Here is a 20,039-nt window from a genome sequence, read left to right on the forward strand (position 1 = left end):
ACTGAAATATTTAGTTACTTAAAGCTTGTTCTAGATCATTCTGCAGTAATTTGCACCTAGATGTAGTGTGTCGTTCTGTTTACCTGTTTTTAACCATTCAGAAGCCAACTTCAGATTTGAGTTAGCATTTCCAAGCAGCAGCTACAGTAAACATGAGCTTTTTGGGTGACTCATTTTCATTTTTGCATTTCCTTCAACACATACTACTGTGACTTTCAGTTTAGCATGAATTAGTTCAGTGACAATGAGCTAAGAATGAGCCCCTTTTTGACAGACACAATAAAAAAAGTAATTCTCAATTGTGGCTTAATATAAACCCAGTTTTCTTGGTGTTTTACCAGTGATTTTTGATAGGGGGAATCGAAGCTGGATACCTGGATTAAGGCTTTTTCTCCCAACAACTACAGCCCAACTCTCACCTTTTACCACAGGATATATTTGTCCATATGTGGTTCCAAACAAAAACCTAGCTGGTTATTCCAGCTAAAAATGACTGAATTAAACTTTGCCTTGGTGATGAGTTCTACCACATAGGGATTTGTATTTGTGGTGAGTCTTTAGGCCCCGTAGAGTAAAAAAAAAAAATAGTCCAAGTGAACAAGAAATCTGAAGTGGACTTCATAATTCTTGATGCTTCAAGGGGTTTTCAACACATCCTTGTGGAAGACAACCCTGGGTCAGGATTGCTTTTCCTTACTGGTCTTGGAATGTGTTGAGATCCCTTGGGACATCCTGGAGAGTGTCCTTGGAGAAAACTGCCTCGGTTTCTCTTTTTGACCTGCTGCTTCTCTGACCCGACCTCAGATAAGAACTTGAAATGAGATTGATGAATCAAATTCCAGCTCTGTTCTTCACCAGGTGGTTGTTTGTATTTTAAATTTGTCTGCCTACATCATTAAGAGATTTTTGAGTTTTTATATAAATTAAGAGAAACATCAAGGAGTCGCTGAAGCTTTATCAACTTTGTGGAGCAAAACAATGTCTAGGAAATTCAGTGGTCAATCCACTATAAAAGAAGATCAATTTATTAGACTTTATTAATGTACATGAGATTTTTTTGTAAGATATTATGATTTACATAAGTTGAAAGTTATCAAAATGTGGAGTTCAGCTTGCTGCCAGCAATGCATGCTTTACCACTCGAACAGACAGAAACATGATTCCCTTCAGATTTTCTTTTTATGTGATCCGACTGTTTATCCAAGAAATACAAATAGTAAATGGAAAAAGAAAGTTTCTATAAATGTCAATGATGTCTGAGAAATAACTAAGTAGACTTCATAATTCTATAATTTGTAGAAGCAAATCTTTAGAGATCATAACTTAGTTTCTGTTTGACTTTATGAGCCCTTCCGACATTTGCTGCCCACTTTGCTTATAGAGATGTTTGCAGACAGTTGTGTTTATGCACAGCATTTTAATCAAGGTGAAATCAGAACTTTGACTGGGCCATTGAATAATTTTCATTCTTTTCTTTTTCAGCTGTTCCATTGTAGGTTCACTGTGGTTTCTGGGATCATTGGCATGTTGATGACCAACTTTAGCCAAAATTCAGCTGTCAGACCGATGACCTCACATTTGATGCTACAATAATTTGGTTTACAAAGGATTTTAAGATCGACTCAATGGATGGATGCAAGACTCCTAAGTGCTGTGGCTCCAAAGGAAGCCCAGATCACCTCACTATCACTTTGCCTAAAGGTTGGTAGATTTTCTTTTGCTTTGTTTCCTCCAAACATGACACTATATCTTATGTATAAGGTATTTGGTTTCATGAATTTCAATTTTATTGTTCTAGGTGTTTTGTTGACCACAACCTTGTTGGGTTTTCCACTGGATCGCCTTTTAACCTTCTATAGTTTTGTGTTGTCATGACCCCTTAGCCTGCTAGCTTAAAGAGTCTGAGTTGGAACTCTCAGGTTTTTTGCAATTTCTCAGCCCTTATAAACTTTTGAGTAAAATTTCTGGGACGTGGAGTCCTGGAAGGCTGGCATTTGTCATGAATGTTTTCCATCTGTCTGACTATGGACTATGAACTCCAAAATATTTGTATAATAGTATTAATCTATTCCAATTGTGTTGACACAACAAATCATCTTAAAATGTCCCAACTTAGATTAATGTGTGCTTATAAATGCATGATAATTATTGGCTTAAAAGCCCTGAGATGGTATAAAATTTATTGACCGCTCATTCTTTCAGCAATTATGTCCAATTATTGGCTCTATGCTTTATGCTGTCTGTCTTGCTTTGGCAGGTGGCTAATGCAAACTGTGCCAAAAATGACTCAGAACTTAAACTGCATGAAACTGATTACTGACTTATTTGTTATATAGCAGCATCTAATACAGCAGGTCATTTCAACAAACCAGTCATAAGTCAGAAAGAATATTAATCCTTTTTAGATCATATGGTAAAATCTCAACTTTGAGTATTCAAATAAATATATTTTAAGGGAACTGTCATTTTGAGAGTTATTTTTATTTACATTTTATACAACAAAAATACTAACTACAATTATATCGCGATACAAACCATCAGGTGTTTCAGATTTAAGTTATTATTAACTTAAAATTGATTAAATTAAAAATGATGAAGTCATCAATATAAATAGTAAAGCTGGATTAATATTTAAACTGTATATAATTGTTTTAGCAAGTTGTACGTTTCATTTGTGTTTAGTCTTGTAACTCAATAGTTTTATTCATATTTACTCAATGTGAATAAAATAAATGTTTGAAAGAAATATCAAAGGAAAGCTGAGTAGAAGGCAGCTAAAAAAATCAGCTCAAAAGTTGGTAATGTTAGATTTTTAATAACAAACTATGGGATAACACAATGCCCACCCAAGGCAACATTAGTAGTCACAAAACTCCACATCTTTTAGTTCATAATGTGAAGGTTTATATGGTAATTTGTTCAGTAAGGAGGATGAAAAAGACATGAGAAATATTGAGACATGAGAGCAGCGACCTAAGGCCTTAAAAACAGGAACCGTACCCAAGAATTTAAGAGGGTTCTTTTGTGAGCGGAGTCTGTTTGCAATTCACCACAGCGGTAAAGGATAGCTTTCAATAAAAACTTCAACTCAAAACTTGGCAGGTTTGGCAGGATTCAGAAGAAAAGTTTCTACTGCTCCAGCTCTGACCAGCCTTGTTACTCTGATGTGCACAGACATGTGTTATCACATTCCAGCCAACATCTGTATCACCAGAATACTCTGCTTTATATCAGCGAGCCATGGAGCGGTTGTGCAAGTCTCACTTTGCTCCACAGAACCAGTCCAAGTCTTACTCAGAAGGTTGTTAATTGTCCAAAAGTTGCTGTCAAACTGGTATTCAGAGGACACTGTCTGTCACACTTCATACGCCATTAAATCTGTTGACAGTTTTCTCACAACAGCATGTATCTTGGCCTTAATTGTAACTTCAAGCTAAAGCTAAACATGTGCCAGACGTAGGCTAAATTAAAATACTGGTATTTAGTTAAAAAATATTGTGTCTGAACATGGATGATGGGCATTTGAAGAGTTAACACGATCAGCAGAGATCAGCCATCATTTTATACTGGCAAAGGAAACAAAAACTAAAAACAGCTCAAGACAACAAAACATTTGACATATTTCAGTCAGAAAAAGTATTTTATGAACAATTAAACAGTCCTATTTGCAACATTACTTAATAATCAGATGCTAGTCATCGTCCTTATATGGTCCTCATTTCCTACTTTTAAGAGTGATGCTTTCAAATGCTTTTTTTGTTGCCATCAAGTACTTTCGAAGTGATTTATCTGCTACGGAAAACGACAGAAAGGCAGAGTACAATTTGTTCCTGCTTTATATTTTTAGTATTTTATGCCTCTAAAATTTGACGATATTTTCCCTTCAATTCTCTGAAGATATGAGTTTTTTTTTATTTGTTCTTCACATGGATGTAAAACTGTAGATCAACTTCTTATTTGGCTGCAGATTCTGAAGCTATTTAACTTTTTTGTTTAAAGCTATTCAGGCAGTAAAGAGCCTCTGTGTCAGTACCAGGAAGGAACACACGATGAAACAGTAAGCAGGAGTTCTGTACTGAGGTTCAGGAAAATTTCTCTCAAACATGACCTCAGGGGGTTCAGCAGAAAAAGTCAGAAATAATGTTGGACGTCGCAGTTTTCTTACCAACCAGCCTCATTTGCACAAATATGCTTCTGTGTCTGGGAGATAAAATATAAAAAAAGACTTAGATGGAGAGCAGAAATTGACTTTAGTTTTCTCTGTTTTTATGCAGTCAACACAAGGCCTGATTAAGCTGTTACAGCTTTATAGTCGGTAACAGTTGTGGACATTACATACTTAAGTGAGGTGGACGGTTTTAAGGTTTAGTCATTAAAATTATTTGATGCTTGCTGGGTGTTCATTTCAGGCTTGGCACGGAACCATCACCTCTGTCACAGAGAAGACATGTTTCCGCTCTCGGCTCAGCAGGTTACAGCCCTTCAACTGAGTGGATGTGTTTACATTTCTATACAGCCCGCGTCGATTGTTTTAAAGAGAATGTTTGCTTTCTTCTTTCCCATGCTGCCCACACTGTTCTTAGCAATTGTGATCTGAAAATTGCTAAGAACCACCTCTGTTTCTATTTCATACATTGAAAGTTGAAACAGCATTGTGCAAATGAAGGAATATCTTATTTCATCTCATTCAGTGTTGTTCAAATCTTCTGTAATCTTCTGAAAATCATCAATGATTTGATGATTTTCACCAAATCATCATCAGGGTGAAAGAACCTGCATGCCAAAAAGTTGGATTAAATCAAATATATTGTTGTCCTGAAAGATATAAAAGAAAACAAGTATCCATTAGATTGATGTGCATCTTTCCTGACGTTGTGTACTAGGGCTGCACAAAAACATTTAGAGGGCTGCAAATGTTCCCCAAGCCACACTTTGACACATTAACCGACCTACTTTGACGTCAGAGCTAAAAGAAATTGTTTAGTCGAGGTGAATTGATTTTAATTATGTACAGTGCATAAAAGCAATTTATTATAAATAAGCATCCCAGACAGGTTACTTTCTGTCCAGTTGTATAGAATCTGAGTTGGTTAATTTTCTTTCAGTTCAGTCCAGTTTATTCCCATGCTATTCCATATAACTCAGTTGACATTTGATTAGACATGACCAATAAGCAAAAACTCGCCAGTGCAATCAGAACCCTCGATTTAATTTAAAAATAAAAACATGGCTCTTGTACTGCTTCATTCTGATCAGACCTTGGACCACTTTGGAGTGAGATGTGTTGACTAACGGCTCATTTAAGGCTCATTAAATTTACTTGACTCTGGAGTGTTCCTACAGGTTTAAATTACAGTGAATCACCAAAAAATACCGTTTCCTTTACCTTCCATGTTACCTTGTTAGCTGCTCCACTTGACATGCTGTTAAGGTCTTTGAGGTGAAATGTAGGACATGTATTTAGGGTCAAATTGACTGGCAGTAATCGACGCATCAATAAACCATACTAACATTGTACTGACACCAACATCAGGGCTCCATGTAATGACTGTCAATGTTTCTGGAATGTATCTGTTCAATAAAAGGCTCAGATGTTTGTCAAATGTGGATCTCAGGGAAAGAAAAATAACTGTAACAAATATGCAAACACGTCAGTGTTCAGGAGAATGTGATTTAAAAAAAAAAAAAAGAAAGCTTGAAAATGAATCCCTACCGTTTTTCAAACACACACATATGTAAAACTAAAACCCCACCCACATCCATTACCCGCCGCCCAAGCCTCCCTCCCCCTGTTCTCGTGGGTGTCGGAGTGAGAAATTAAATTTTTCTGATGAGAAACTTTTTCCTGCCCCCACTCCTCTCCTCCCATTTTCTCCTCCCATCAGTTTTTTTTTTAATTTATTTGCTTATTTATGAACTATTAATATATTCAGTCTGAGAGAAACAGCTGTGCAGTGAAGTGTTCAGGTTGCTGCCGCGCTCACAATAGATGATCATCACGGACAGACTGATATGAGTAGCAGAAAGGCAAGAGAGGTGATGCATATCAATTGGCACTGAAATAACTGTCCATCAGGTCTGTGACAGAGACAATAAACTTCAATTTGGCGTTAATTGTTACTTTCAGTCGTGAGCGCGGTCTGAGAACAAGAGGTGTGAGGAGTATTTAGTGTGAGGAATATTAAGTAAATTAACTGCCTCTTCATGGATCTGTTCAATTCTGCTGACAGTTCTCTCACTAACGCCACTCCTTGCAGGGGAGTGAAACGGAAACCAGTCTGCCAACATTTGGGGATTTAGAAAACATTGAGAGTTGAGTTTACTGGGGTTTTAAATTCAAGCTTTCAGACTTTGTTGTTATTTTTCAAAGCAGTCTTGTCTTGTTTTCTGAGGCTTTTTATGAGGACTTAGGGAGCTTTGCTGCTTATTGTCTATCAAGTCCCTGCATCTACCCATGAAGGCATCACAGAAAAGGAGGAAATGTGAGAACAAATAAAAGACAAAAGAATGAGTCAAAACTATTGAAACTGAGATTCTGAAAGTTAAATCTTTAAACAAATATGGGAACAATCCATTGAAGACCTGAAAGCTGCAACATCCTTAAGTTTTTCAGCAACTTTAGCACAACACTGTTTCATTCCATTTGAGTCTGTGAGGTCTTATAGGGTGGAGATAAGTAGTTTAACAAACAACTGCCCTGAAAATGAGTGAGAAAGCAGTCAAAGTCCAAAGAAATTGTAAAGATAATCAGAAACCCTAAAAATCTGCTTACTATACTTTAAAACAATGATCCTCAAATTGTCATCAATTTGTTACTTTACCCTACTACTCTCCGGTTATGCTTTATCTTCAGTTGGTGCAATTAACTTTATGCTCTCTCCGTTTCTTTCTCTTCATAGAAGTAACATCTGGCCTGGTGTAGGGGCAGGAATATCTTTAAACATCTCTAACCTCTGTGTGAGAGAATAACCCCGCCCCCAGACAATTTTTTTTGAAACGTTCCACCAAAGTGGGCGGAGCCAAAAGACACTGAGGTTTGTGGGCAAGTGTGGGGATGTTTGGAAGGAGTTAAATGGGCTGTAGTCAGGATGAGAAAAGCACTGTTTGCAGTAATTGTCCTGACTAAGAGCCCCTTCTGCATCCTAATCACCGCAGGAAGTCTCAGACACTCGAGCACATTGTAGACGAATCGTACAGTGAAAGCTGAGAAACGCCATCGATCATTACTCGCCATGGTCACTGTTCCAGCTCCTGACTTGCCTCGGGGTCGTGTGTCTGAGTGATATGCTTTTATACCCAAATGCACGACGTCAACCAAGCTGTATCGTTTTAACCAATAGGAAAATTCGACTGCAGTATCCGACGTTCAACCCACAGAGGGCAGCACTAAGACGGTTTTACACCACATATTGCAGAATTTAAAAAAAATTAAATGCGAGCTATATAAACAAACTGAACTGAAGTTGAATTAGAAACACTGGGTTTAATTTTGTGCACCTTTCCCTGCTGGGATGAATAAAGTAATTCTTCTTCTTCTTCTTCTTCTTCTTTAGGTAATAATTGCTGATAAGATTCAGTTGTTTTCAATGATTATAAATGTTCACTACTAAACTAACAAGAGTAAAAAAAAATCAACATTTTGCATTTAACAGTTACATGCTGGCAGGTATTTAAAAAAATTACACATATACTGTTAATATACATAGCAGTGCATTTTGCTTTGACTGCTGCCAGATTTGTTTCCTGTTGCAGGAATCTCAGGAACACATGAATAGGTGTCTAAATTCATCACAATGTTCCGTACAATAGAGAGACCTATAAACACATTCAAATATTTTTGTTTTTACGTTCTCCGGCCAAGTCTTTCACACCTATAGCACCGTCCGTTCCTTCACAGCCTGTAATCACATTTCACTTAAAGATCCCACGCAGTCCCAGCAGGCGACATGTTCATCCAGTCAATCATCTGGTCTGTAATGCAGTCAGTCAGTCTCTTAGGTGGAGCAGTCCATCAGGCTGTCTGCGTGGGCAGCAAGAACCAACACATGAACCAATTGGACCTTTTTTTCTGAAAGAGAGCAGGGAACAAGAGAGCAGAACCTGATTTAACCCCCGGCAGCCTTATTAGCAGGTTAACTGGCACAAGTAGGCGGGCGATTATTGTGTTTCTGTGCGCGTGGGAGGAAAGAGCTGATGGGCGGAGCTCTGGGAGGGTGACAGCGGCGTGGGCGGCGGGCTGTGTCCCTGAGCGCCCCAAGGGAAGGTGACAATGCTGGTTTAGGCACGTGTTACTGGTGTAAAGTGGAGTGTGGGGGGGGGTCACTGCAGCTGTCGAGGTGTCTACAAGGTTGTCGGCAAAAACAAAATCTGCTGGTGGGTGGACAGGCTGTTTGTCGAACACTCTGTTTCTATTTGGCTCATACAAGTAAACGAGGCAGGGAGTGGAAATGGCTGTTAGGAATGACTGACCCCTCTGTGACACACTCCAGCCCGAGGTCAGCTTCTGATTTGAAGAACCGCCATCTTTCACTCGGCTTTTAGAGGCTGTGGATGTGACAGAGCTGGGATTGACTTAGTTGAAATAATCTGGAAAATAACACAGTACTAGTTTCTAGATTTCTTAATAGTTATGTCTGAAGACCTTCCATTAGATTTAGTCAAACGTGTTTATCCTCTGCAAACTTTGATTATTTCATGTGACAGACTAACATAAAGCAGCACAGTTGTTAAGTGCAAGTAAATTTACAATTACATTTTTTTTAAAGATGAAAATGCTAAAATATGAGGCATGCATTTGCAGTTCATTGGGGTCAACTATTTTTCATTGCAATTCCAGCTGCAAGTCTCCTGTGGTGTGCCTGTACCAGCTTTGCACGTCTAAACATCACCTGTTTTCTCCATCCATCTTTGAACAAAAGCTCAAGCTGAGTTAGACAAGAATTAGAAAAACATCTGAAAAAGAGTCAACATCACTTTCTGAATTGAATCTGATTTGGATTTGTGTGGGCTTTGCTTGGACCATTTAAACTGAAAAATGTGCTTTGATCAAATCCATTCCATTGCAACTCTGGGTGTGAGTTTACTGTTGCCATTCTGGTATCTGAACGTTGTCTTTTCCTTCCACAATCCAGAACATGACTGTTAGGTTAACTGGTTTCCCCAAGTTGTTCTTAGGTGTGTGTGTGGGCGTGGGCGTGTGTTTGTATGGTTGTTTCTACTGTGTGTCTCTGTGTTGCCCTGTGATGGACTGGCAACCTGTACAGGGTGGAACCCTCCACTCACCCAATGACAGCTGGAGATAGGAACCAGACCCCCAATAGCTAGATGGAAAAAAATTGTATCTCAGCCAAAAAAGTAAATTGTTGGTGTTGTCTACCCAGAGCAACTTCTTCCACATGTTTGCTATGTCCTCTTTAAGCTAATGGAAAATGCAAACATGACTTTTTCTGTCCATTATAGGCTCTCCCATACTTTAAACCGAAGCCAAATAGATGATGTGCAATCACATGGTTGCACATACCATGTGGACAATATGCACAATGACTTTCTGTTCAAGTAATGCAGCAAACTTCTGACCATCCACACAGCACTTTGCACAGAGCTTTGTGTGACCCAGGCCAGATGTAGAGAAAGGGAGGTCGAAACTTTACTGCAATGTCATGTGACCACATCAATCAGAGCCGATTTCAGATGGACGCTTTGGATGGGATGAGAGCCTTAAGGCTTTCTGTTCCTGAAAGAAAAACATAAAGAGAACACTATTAACAGTCAACAGAGATTTTTGAAGGCAATTTGTTGCTTAGGGTTTTATTAAAACAACATTTTTTGAGAGTACTTTAAATGAAAGAAACAAGAGATGACTCAAAACTTTTGCACACCTATATGACAAACTTAGTTTTGAATAGCTGTTATTACTATATTTTGTTAGACTAACTTTTAACCCCACATATAACTTGTGAGGCTGTTAAAGCACCAGCCTTCGTTGTATTTATTTAAACATGCGCTGCATAAAAAGCTTGTCCTTTCTGCACATTATAAAGCTGCAGGTGGTTGCACTAATGGTTCTTTTGTTCCAGCCGCTCCAATTACTGGACCACATGGGAAAATTTGGATGATAAAATGCTTCCCTTCCTTGCTAATGTCAGCATGCCCTTCAGCACGGCGGTTAACCTAATATTCAGCAGTGCGGGTTTATGGTTGTATGAGTAGTGACATTGTCCAGCATGAGACTATTTGCGATGATTGACCTACAAGTAAAATATGCTTGTTTTCTTGTGGCCAGTGCCAAAAAGTCTGATTTAGGGGTTATTGATGGTGATACAGCAGGCCATATTGGAGTTATTGGCAGGGATAATGGAGAACATGAACTAATTGATCCTCGTACGCATCACAGATGGACGGGGCAGACAAGCAATACCTCATCCTCACAAAAGTAACGCAAAAGCTTAACCCCCCCTCTTTGCATCTCGGAGTCGTTTGTCCAGACTGTCTGTGGTGTGATGATTGACGGCTTGGTCTAAATGAACTGCAGCAGAGCTTGGAGCATGATGGAGGTTTTTTTCTTGGTGTGTGGAGAGCTGAACGGTTGGGGGAGCTCCCAACATCAGCTATTGATCTACAGAGTCCCCTTAAGGCAACTAATCAAATGAGGAGGACACTGAGGGGACACATGAGGCACTTGAAAGTTTCTCAAGTTTCACAGGCAGACGCACACACACAATCTGTCAATCGGTTGTTCAGTTTGCCTCTTTGTGGGGGCGTGTGTGTGTGTGTGAGTGCATGCATGTCTCCTAAGAATCCCTCACTCTGTCTGGAGCGATCCATCACCCGCAAAGAGACTGCTGGAGTTCACTTCTGCAGGTCCAGATCCACAGATGGACTTTTCTCTGCCACTGAAACCCAGAGGGAGTGTTGGTCAGTGGGCACGGCCCCTCAAAGAGGCTGGGAGTCTGGACAGATGCCCTGGAGCTCAGGGGACGACGATGGGAATAAATTATAAACTAATCATTTTTAGGCAAGTAGAAATGTTTATTTTAAATTTGTTTTCAATATTAGTTTGTCTGTGTGTGTGTCCATCTGTCAGATCCATCTATTCACCCATCCATTGACCTTGAGATCCATCATTCCATTGACCAGTTGATCAATCCCTTCATCCACCCATCCATTTACCAATAGTAGAGTTTGCAGCAACTTAAGAGAAACAATATTTTTTTTCCAGAGGAGCATCATTACAATCAGTGAACTAGATTTATGCAAGCTCTAAAATTAGCCAAGTTTCTAAATGTTGCTAATTACGATAATGCATGGCAGTTTAGTCAGGATGTAAGTACAGAAGAATGGCTGGATTGGCAATAAAAGAGCCAAACAAAGAGCCAGAAAGAGCCGGAGGGGAAAAAGAAAACTGAGGGAGGGAACTATGGACTCTGGGGGGTCATGACATTCTCCAGACAATTTCTGCTTTCAAAAGCATCAGTCCCTAATTACTAATGGATGAATAAATGAGCCACGACATCAGCTAAAAGACAGCTCTAGTAAATTCAAAGTAATGGCTCAGTTTCATTTTATTTCTCCAAACCTCTCAGCTAAAGAATAAAAAAATAGAGATTTGCAATAATCTCCAGATAGAATAGCAAATTGCACCCATTTAGAAAAGACTACCCAGTGTGTTGCAAGATGCCAAAGTGCAGGCCTTACAATACGGCCCAATCACTCCTCCCCCATCTGTTGCCCGGGTTAATCAATGACTATACAGTGGTGGCGAATAGGCTGCTGATTCCATATGCCCGGAAAAGAATAGACAATCATTGACTAATCAGAATTTTTTTACAGGAGGCACATAGGATGACGACCAGCTGCTGTGCCCAGTGAGCTAAACTGTAATTACATTATATTATTGATCCTCTAAATCGAGGATTAGAGGTTCTTGTTTTTCCACCGAGAGTGAGAACATTGAACAACGTCATTGGTTTAAGATAATTACAGTCTTTGGCCTGTGTAGCTACCTTTTAGAAGAAGTGCTTTATGTCCATAACCATTATATAACAACCACAAACTTTCAATGTATTTTATTTGGATTTTATGTAGACCAAACACAAAGGAGGTTATAACTTTGAAGTCGAAAGAAAATAATACATGGATCGCCTTCGTATGTACAAATAAAAATCAATGATGTGAGATTAATTTGTTTTCTGAGCCACTGAGTACATGGAAACGCCTGCTGCAATTACGTGTGCAAGTCTTTTGAGCGACACCTGTAGGTTTTTTTTTTATCCATTCTTATTTTAAAAAATAAACTAAGCTCAAGAAAGTTGGTAAGAAATAATCTGTGAACATGAATTTTCAAGTATTTCCACAGATTTACAATTAGATTTAAACTTTTCTAACATAGAAATGTTTTAAACCATTTGACAGTCGTATGATTGGGGTTGCTGTTCTGCTGAACGGTGAAGCTCTTCTTCAGACTAAAATTTTTTGCAACCTCTAATAGGTTGTCTTCCAGAATTGTCTGAGTCCAGATTTAAACTCTTCCAGAGGGATGGATGCATCAGGAAGAGAGGCAGATCAGGTGACTACAGTACAGGATTGTCAGGGCCAGATTCAGCAACATTATGAAGTCAGCTGACTTCCTGAATACACGGAATGACCAGGTTCATTGGTCTCATATAGTGAACGAGAGGTCCAAGGAGCACGAGGCATCGTTTTCACAAATGAATCGGCCACCAAAGAGTCCAGAGCCCATTGAGAATCTTTATGATGTGATGGAGAAAGCTTTGCTCGATGGATGAAAATAGTCTAGTGACACCGGAGAAGATCGTCAAACTCTTGACACACTATAATTTATACTTGTGTAAAAATTTAAAAATCAAGTAGCATTTTCATTCCAGTTTCCAATTACACAACACTTTGTGTTTTTAAATCCATACTTTTATTGGAAAAAAAAAAGATGAACAACAAAGTTAGCGTCGAACGCACACAAAGTTTGCTCTAGGATTTTCGTGCTGCTGCTTCAGGCAGCAGTTGCAAACTGTCCGCGCTGCACTGCGGAGATATTGATGTCTTAATACAATAAAAAGCAAAATAAACATTATTATCCTGATCGTTATAATTATCTTCAGCCCAGAGGCTCAAACTGAATTATTCATAGAGCGCCTAATTAAATGGGTAGACCAGGCTGTGTGTGTAGATACGTGCGCTTGGCAGTATGTGAATCTGCCGCCTGTCGTCTTTTGGACAGTAGCATTAAATGAGAGTAAATATTCAATCAGTGCGAGACTCAAAGAGGAAGAGATGATGCTATGACAGAAACAGACGGGGAGAGGGAGAGCGGATTACGCACGCTTCTCCGTTTGCCCTTCACTGTGGGTCCCTGTCAAAGAGAAGAAAGACAGGCAGCTGTTTAGTGTTGCAGAACCACCGCTTTTTTTTTTTTTTTTTACTGCACGCTTCTTACATTTAACAGCTGGCATAATGGGCAACTAGTCACTGCACTTCACAGAGCATCTCATAAGAACCTACAGCAAGATACACACACACACTATCACACAGAAGACACAAGTGCTTATTACGAAGCAGAGCGTAATAAATCTAACAAAGTCGGTAGCGAAGTCAAGGCTGCTGTAGTTAAGCGATGCCAAGGCTGACAGATATTACTTCTCGCTCACTGTGATCACTGCATCAATGACTGAACTGAATGGAAGCACTCCTTTTGCTTTTTGCCACTGATATGAGAATAAACTGTAGATAAACTCGCAGTAAAAATACCCACATTCATAGGTAAACAGGAGTCAGTTGCGTTTTGAATCCTGCCATTAAAAGCTTGTCGACGCAACGGCTAGCCTAACCTAGCGGCCTCGCAGCATGATATCGGGTACTGGAAGAACCAGGAAAGGCCTCTGCATGGGCTTTGAATGTTCTCAATCTGATTGCGAGGATTCTTCATCCTACTGATAAAAATATGCATTTTAGGTTTTTCTAAATTGCCCTGCCCTGATGGACCTGCGACCTGACATTATCTCCAGTTTCTTTGAACTGGAGATAATGTTAACGTTTTGTAGCAGCTCAGCCAGACCTGAGTTGAATCTGATGGAGAATCTGTGGTTAGAGCTGCATAATACCAGTGGAAATATTATGTTTCTTACCTATTTATAGATACTCGTCTCATTTTCTATCAGAAACAAACTTCTTGGTTGAATAAAAGTAAATTTCACATCTAAATCTGTCAGGGTTATGAATAATTTTTGATTTAATTTATTTAAATCATATCCCTTTAATCACCCCAAAGGGGCAATAATATCTGATTAGATAACATTTATGTTATCTCATTTATTTAATCAACTCGGTTAAAAAAATTTTAATTATCTAGCTCAATGTCAGGACAGCAGAGATGATAGTTCACAATAACATGTTTTGGATGACACCATCAGCTGTTAGCAACACTGCTAATCCACCACGTTTGCTTTTGCCGCTTCTCATTAAATCTACGTCTTATCATTCGGTTAGAAAGCCAAGCAGAGAGGGACGTTGGAGTCGAGGATATGACTCTCGTCCATTATGATCGACGGAAGCGATGGTATTTGCTCTATTTTCTAGTTATTTGTTGTTTCAGTTATGATTGTGTAATTTACAGAGGGATACATTAAAGTTTTAATCATTGCTAACAATGTACAAACAAGGATTGAGCCGGAGAAGCTGGAACATGTACATTCCTATTCCGGTCACACACACAGTAACGTAACTACAACCACCGGGGTCTGTACCTATTTTCAACATCCTCCTCAGTGTTTCTTTTCTTTCTCCCTTCATGTTGGCAAACTGTCCACTCTGCGTCTGCTCCAGTCATCTATTTTCCTCCAACATTTGATGAAGAGCCGCATATGTTCTCTGACCAGCGAAGTGCCGACATGCCAACAGGCGTAGTCTGCATACTGTGGTAATGTAACGGCCTATTTGCTTTATTATGCATTAGTAGCAGGACTGCTTTTTCATTATGTTCTAATGACATTTGGTAGGGTCCACTAATCAGCCTCAGGGGACCCCTGCTGACTCACCGAACCTATTACACAGACACAAACACACACTGCTCATTCGGGAATATTTATGTATTGCTTCCCAGACAAATATGGATTTCAATGTGGGCTGCTGGGATAAAAACACATTTTTATGCAAATAAATACAAAGCAGAATGAAGTATATTTAATGTGAAATGTAAATATTCTCTAAAGAAAAGTGTAGAGTTCCTGTAGAGGCTGTGCTTACATTGGACTTGATTCAAATTTAGCACCTTCTATTTAATAACTTTTCCTTATGAGAAATATGATTCAAATGCCACTAAAGGTTTGACGTAAGCAGAGCGTCTGAGCAGACCTCAGCAGCCAGACGGAAGAATGTAAAACAGCGAGCGACGAACAAAGAGGAAGAGATTGCATAAGACTGACTGTTATGTAGCACATAACAACAATGCACATGATTAATTGATCCCTCTGCAGAGTCTGACGAACTCACACAGCATCTGACAGTAAACAGCAGTCCTTCAAGCACGCCGGCTCGCAGATGAAAAGACAAAGCAACGGAGCAAAGAGTGTGTGGAATCAGAATAATAAACTCCTCAGAAGATGATCCCAAGTCTCCTGACTGCCACGGTATATGAAGGCAGCATAACATGGCCCAGATATGCGATAATTCAGATTACGTTGAAAAAAGGAAAGGAAGTCCTTATTGATTTATGCCGTTGATGTGGTGAGAACTGCTTTTATCTGTCATATCCCTTGTATATCCTTCTTATTCTCAGCTTTTTATTCCTATAATGCTACCCGCGTTCTGCTGTAATGTTTCCTTTCATCCCCAATGATGATGACTGCCAGTTACATCATTCAGTGACACCTGCAACATTGATCTTCATGCTCATTTTTCCTCTCCGCTTGTCTTTATATCGCACCGCAAACCTGGATGAGGTTCATTGGCTGGAAAGTGAATTTACAAACCCCCATCGCCTTGAATAATATTTTACTTCAGTCTTTGAAGAATTATACTAATTTTGTTTTTTAATGCACTGCATTACAAATTGATTTAAGAAAATGTCAGTACTTTGCACCACTATTTCTCTTGCTGTCTTCAAGTTCACACAGTTTCTTGTTCATTTAATCGAAAGGCAGTTGTGCTGTAATAGGAAATCTATTTTTCAGAAACCAGCCTTTCTTTTAAATTAGACTTTGATACATGGCGCATTGAGCTGTACTGTAGTTGGTTGGTTGGTAGGACTGTTGCAGCAACAGTGTTCTGAGGTCAAATCCTGACCTGGGGTCTTTCTGCACAGTGGGACCATGAATGCACCAGGCATGTGGGATCTCTACGATGCTAGAAATATACGTAGAGTTGTTTACTCTGAGGGTACTTCTCCGTTCACTCAATGATTGGTGCAGATGAATGGATGGATCTGGGATGGGCAGGCTGGATCTAGAACAAAAAGGGAAAAGCCTCAAATAATTTAAGACAACTAAGAACAAAAATAAAAGAGAAAACTAAATACAAAGGAATGATTACATATGGCAAGACCTTTAAAGCAATACTAGTAAAACTAAGTGTGGCAAGACCACACTTAGTGGTCTTGCTAAGTGAGAACTTGAGCATAAACAACAATGAAGTGATCAAAGCACAAATGCAAATGAAACTCGAAACTAAAACACTCTTGGGTCATGACACATTGTTTTACTTTAGCATAGAAATGGAGCAACTATTCTTAGTGTAATATAATAATGTTAGACTAAAACTAAATGCAGTTTTAATTTTGAATTATATTGAAAATAAAGTTATTTAAATGAAAAAAAAACTTTGTCATTCTTGTTAAAGTTTTTTTTGGGGGGTTAAATTTTACATGACAAAAAATACCCAGTAATGAATACAGCTTACTTTATAGAACTACATATATAGATCAGAAGAACCTGTCTGATAACATGGAATAGGAAGAAAGATCTCAAACAGCAAAACACCTATCAGTGTTGAAAGTGCTACTAAACGTTTTCCAGGATTTTAACGAACCAAATGGAGAAAACTTTGGAGAACCTTACAAAGAGCAGCCGACCAAAACTATTCCAAGAGCGCAGTGACGACAAACGTATCCAGTGCAACATCTAATTCAATAATAGCAGTGATTTGGTCTGGAGCGGCATCGCTGCTCCAGGATCTGGTCAGCTGCCCTTAATGTATCAAACAATGGATTCTGCTCTCTACTGGACAATGCTGAAGGAGAATATCAGTGATGCAGAACAATGAGCCAAAACTCATCAGCTATTACGCCTCTGAATGGCTAAAATTCAACAAATTACAGCGTTTCAGAGAGACCGAGTCAAAGTCTGGCTCTAGATCAATTTACGATGACCATAAACAGATCATTTGTGCTAAATTAAATCAATTTTGCAAATTTGAGTGGTTGACATAAAAGACTCAATAGGGCCGGTTCACTTGTCTGTATTAAAATTTTAACATCATCCAAGACTTATTTCCGTTTTTAACTTTTACACCATTTCAAAATTCCTTTTCATAATTTCAGTATATTACAAGAAATATCAGGTCAGAAATTTGAGTTAGTGGCTTGTAAAATGGAAAAAAAACACCCATAATGAAGACAAAAAGGAGGACGTCAAAATAAATTACTAAGGCAAAAACTGTCGGGAGCCTTATAACACAAAAAGCATGAAAAGGCCTTTTATTTTTAGGTCACTGTGGAAGGGCTTTGAAAAATGAGCTGCAATAAGATAAATCTTTCTGACTTATTATCATTATTATCCTGATCAAATTCAAACTTTACAGCCCATTATGTGATCCACTCATTCGTAATTTTTTTTTTCTCATTGAATCATAATGGGTAAGAATGACCACAGAGTAATTATTTTTACATTTGAATATATTCCATCCTCGTTTCTGCTGCATCCTGCGGCAGCTTTTATCAAAAGAAGAGGCACGTTCATTATTTTAACACTTTAGCAGTTTACTTTGTGGCTGCTGCACAAATCTTCACAAAAGAGTGGGAGATTGGAAAAAACAAAAAACAAAAACACATGCACAGCCACAGCATACGCAGAGACAGAAGGAAAAGAGAATCTGCTTGTATACAAACATCCCCACAAACACCCCCGAGGTAGAACGGTGTGGAGAAATTAGGCTGCTTGAATGCAGAAGCGTTGAATCCACAGAGACCCTGTGATTAGGTTTACAGTTTCAACCTTGGGGCGAAGGAAGGTGTGGAGCGGAGCGGTGAAAGTTTGCGTGGGGCGCCCGAGGCCACCGGCTTTATTGTTCCAGGGCCGGGTGTATTGTTTCGACCTCTGAGTGTTCCCGAACACAGCGATCCAGTGACCCCTACGTGAATGCTCGAGAAAATTGTTTCCATAGTAGAAGCTTTGGTGCATCGTTCTGTTTTCACTTAGAGAGAAAATGTCATTGTGAGGACAGTTTCAGACACGGAGCAGCAAGGACACCGCGTTTATTCAACTTTTTCAAGGTTTCATTTGTTCTATGATTATTAAGTTTATTCCTAAAACTCATTGGAAGAGTGACACTGTAATTTGGTCTGCATTTGGCAACGTGTTATGCATTTGTTAATCCAATATTAATATGAATTATACCTAGTATTGATTTGTGAGATGGATAGATGTTCAAAAAATTACTATACCATGTCAGAATCCTCCTCATCAGGCTCCAAGCTGAAGCACTAAAGTTAAATATCACAGTCATGAGTAAATTTATTGTATCTGCTAGGATTATTCTCAGCAGATGAAGTTCCCTCTTTTATATGCCCAGCATAGACCTACATATAGAAAAATTAGCATATTGTTTTTATTTTTCACCATTCATCTGTTGCTTCCCTCAAGCCATAAGTGAATATTCGTCAGAATATACAAACCACGGATTTACCATTTTCTGTTCTGCTATTTACAATCAACTGATTCTTTGTATAGTGTGTGATGGTGTGCTTCATTCCAAATTATGCGCAATCAACTGAATTTATCACAACCGGACTCTAAGCAAGTTGAAGAAACGTCTTCAGGATTATGAACGGAAATCAGCAGTGAAGGTTTTCTTTTTTTCTTAGAAAAGGGCCAAAGGGCAGTTGCCCAGGGTGTCATCAGAAGGATGCACCGACTAAAAAAAAACATTTAAAATGACAGTTTTCTATTGCTTTAATCCATAACCAGTCAATGGGAAGTTGGTAAAAATGTTCTGATGAGAACAGGAGACTATTTTGCATTCTCTGTGTGCTGCATTTTGTTAAACCCTAAAAATGTGATTGTCTCATTGATTACATGTTGTCGTATTGACTTAAAGAAAACTCTCTAAAATCTACTTCTTAACATGCCTGTATAATGTAGAAAAAAATGGAGGAAAGTGAGAACTTTCTGATGTTTTTATTCAAGTTAATACCTGTTCAGTCAGTAAGGGTTTGCTGGTGTAGTTTTAGATTGGATTTTAAACTTCTTTGAAACATTATCCTTATACTATCATAAGTAAGTTCTGCATTTCATACTGCAGATTAGAGTCCTTGTTTCACATCTGGAGCATTGTGTGGACATTAAAAGCGCAGCTCTGGCCTGGTTTCAATCTTATCTGCAAGACATCTGGTATAGGTGATTTCATGCTTTACTCGGTACGATTTTTTATGGCATGGCCTCTTTTATTTTCATCCTTTGAGCTTAACTCATAGGAAACATTGGATTTCCATTAAAACCTATTTAGATGACTGACGGTATTTATCTTTAATGGGGAATACATCTTACGAATGTTGTATATTATGGAACTTCTGAAGCATTTGCAAAAAGAAAACTGGGCATCCCGTTGGTATGACAGGAAGGACTTTCATTCTTGCAAAAAACAAGCTGGAAATGGTTGTTTGAAGTTGCTACACCCATACCATAAAAAACCTGCTGCTAGATATTGTAGAGTCTACGATTTATACTTTTACTGTATATTTATTTTAAAATCTCTTTGTTTTCAGCCACTGTGGGATCCTTGGTATTACTTATATGCAAGTAACCATAATTCAATTC

General features: G+C 38.7%; 1 long non-coding RNA gene across 1 annotated transcript in view; it reads left to right on the top strand.

The window, feature by feature from the left end:
• The first annotated feature begins 1,485 nt into the window (after nucleotides 1-1,485).
• The window catches only part of LOC114158073 (uncharacterized), a 35,610-nt gene continuing 17,056 nt past the window's right edge, over nucleotides 1,486-20,039 (top strand). The window contains exon 1 of the long non-coding RNA XR_003598326.1: nucleotides 1,486-1,701. This is a non-coding gene — a long non-coding RNA (uncharacterized LOC114158073). The remainder of the gene's footprint in view (nucleotides 1,702-20,039) is intronic.

This window comes from Xiphophorus couchianus, chromosome 14 (assembly GCF_001444195.1).
Source record: "Xiphophorus couchianus chromosome 14, X_couchianus-1.0, whole genome shotgun sequence".
In the NCBI taxonomy this organism is placed as follows: domain Eukaryota; kingdom Metazoa; phylum Chordata; class Actinopteri; order Cyprinodontiformes; family Poeciliidae; genus Xiphophorus; species Xiphophorus couchianus.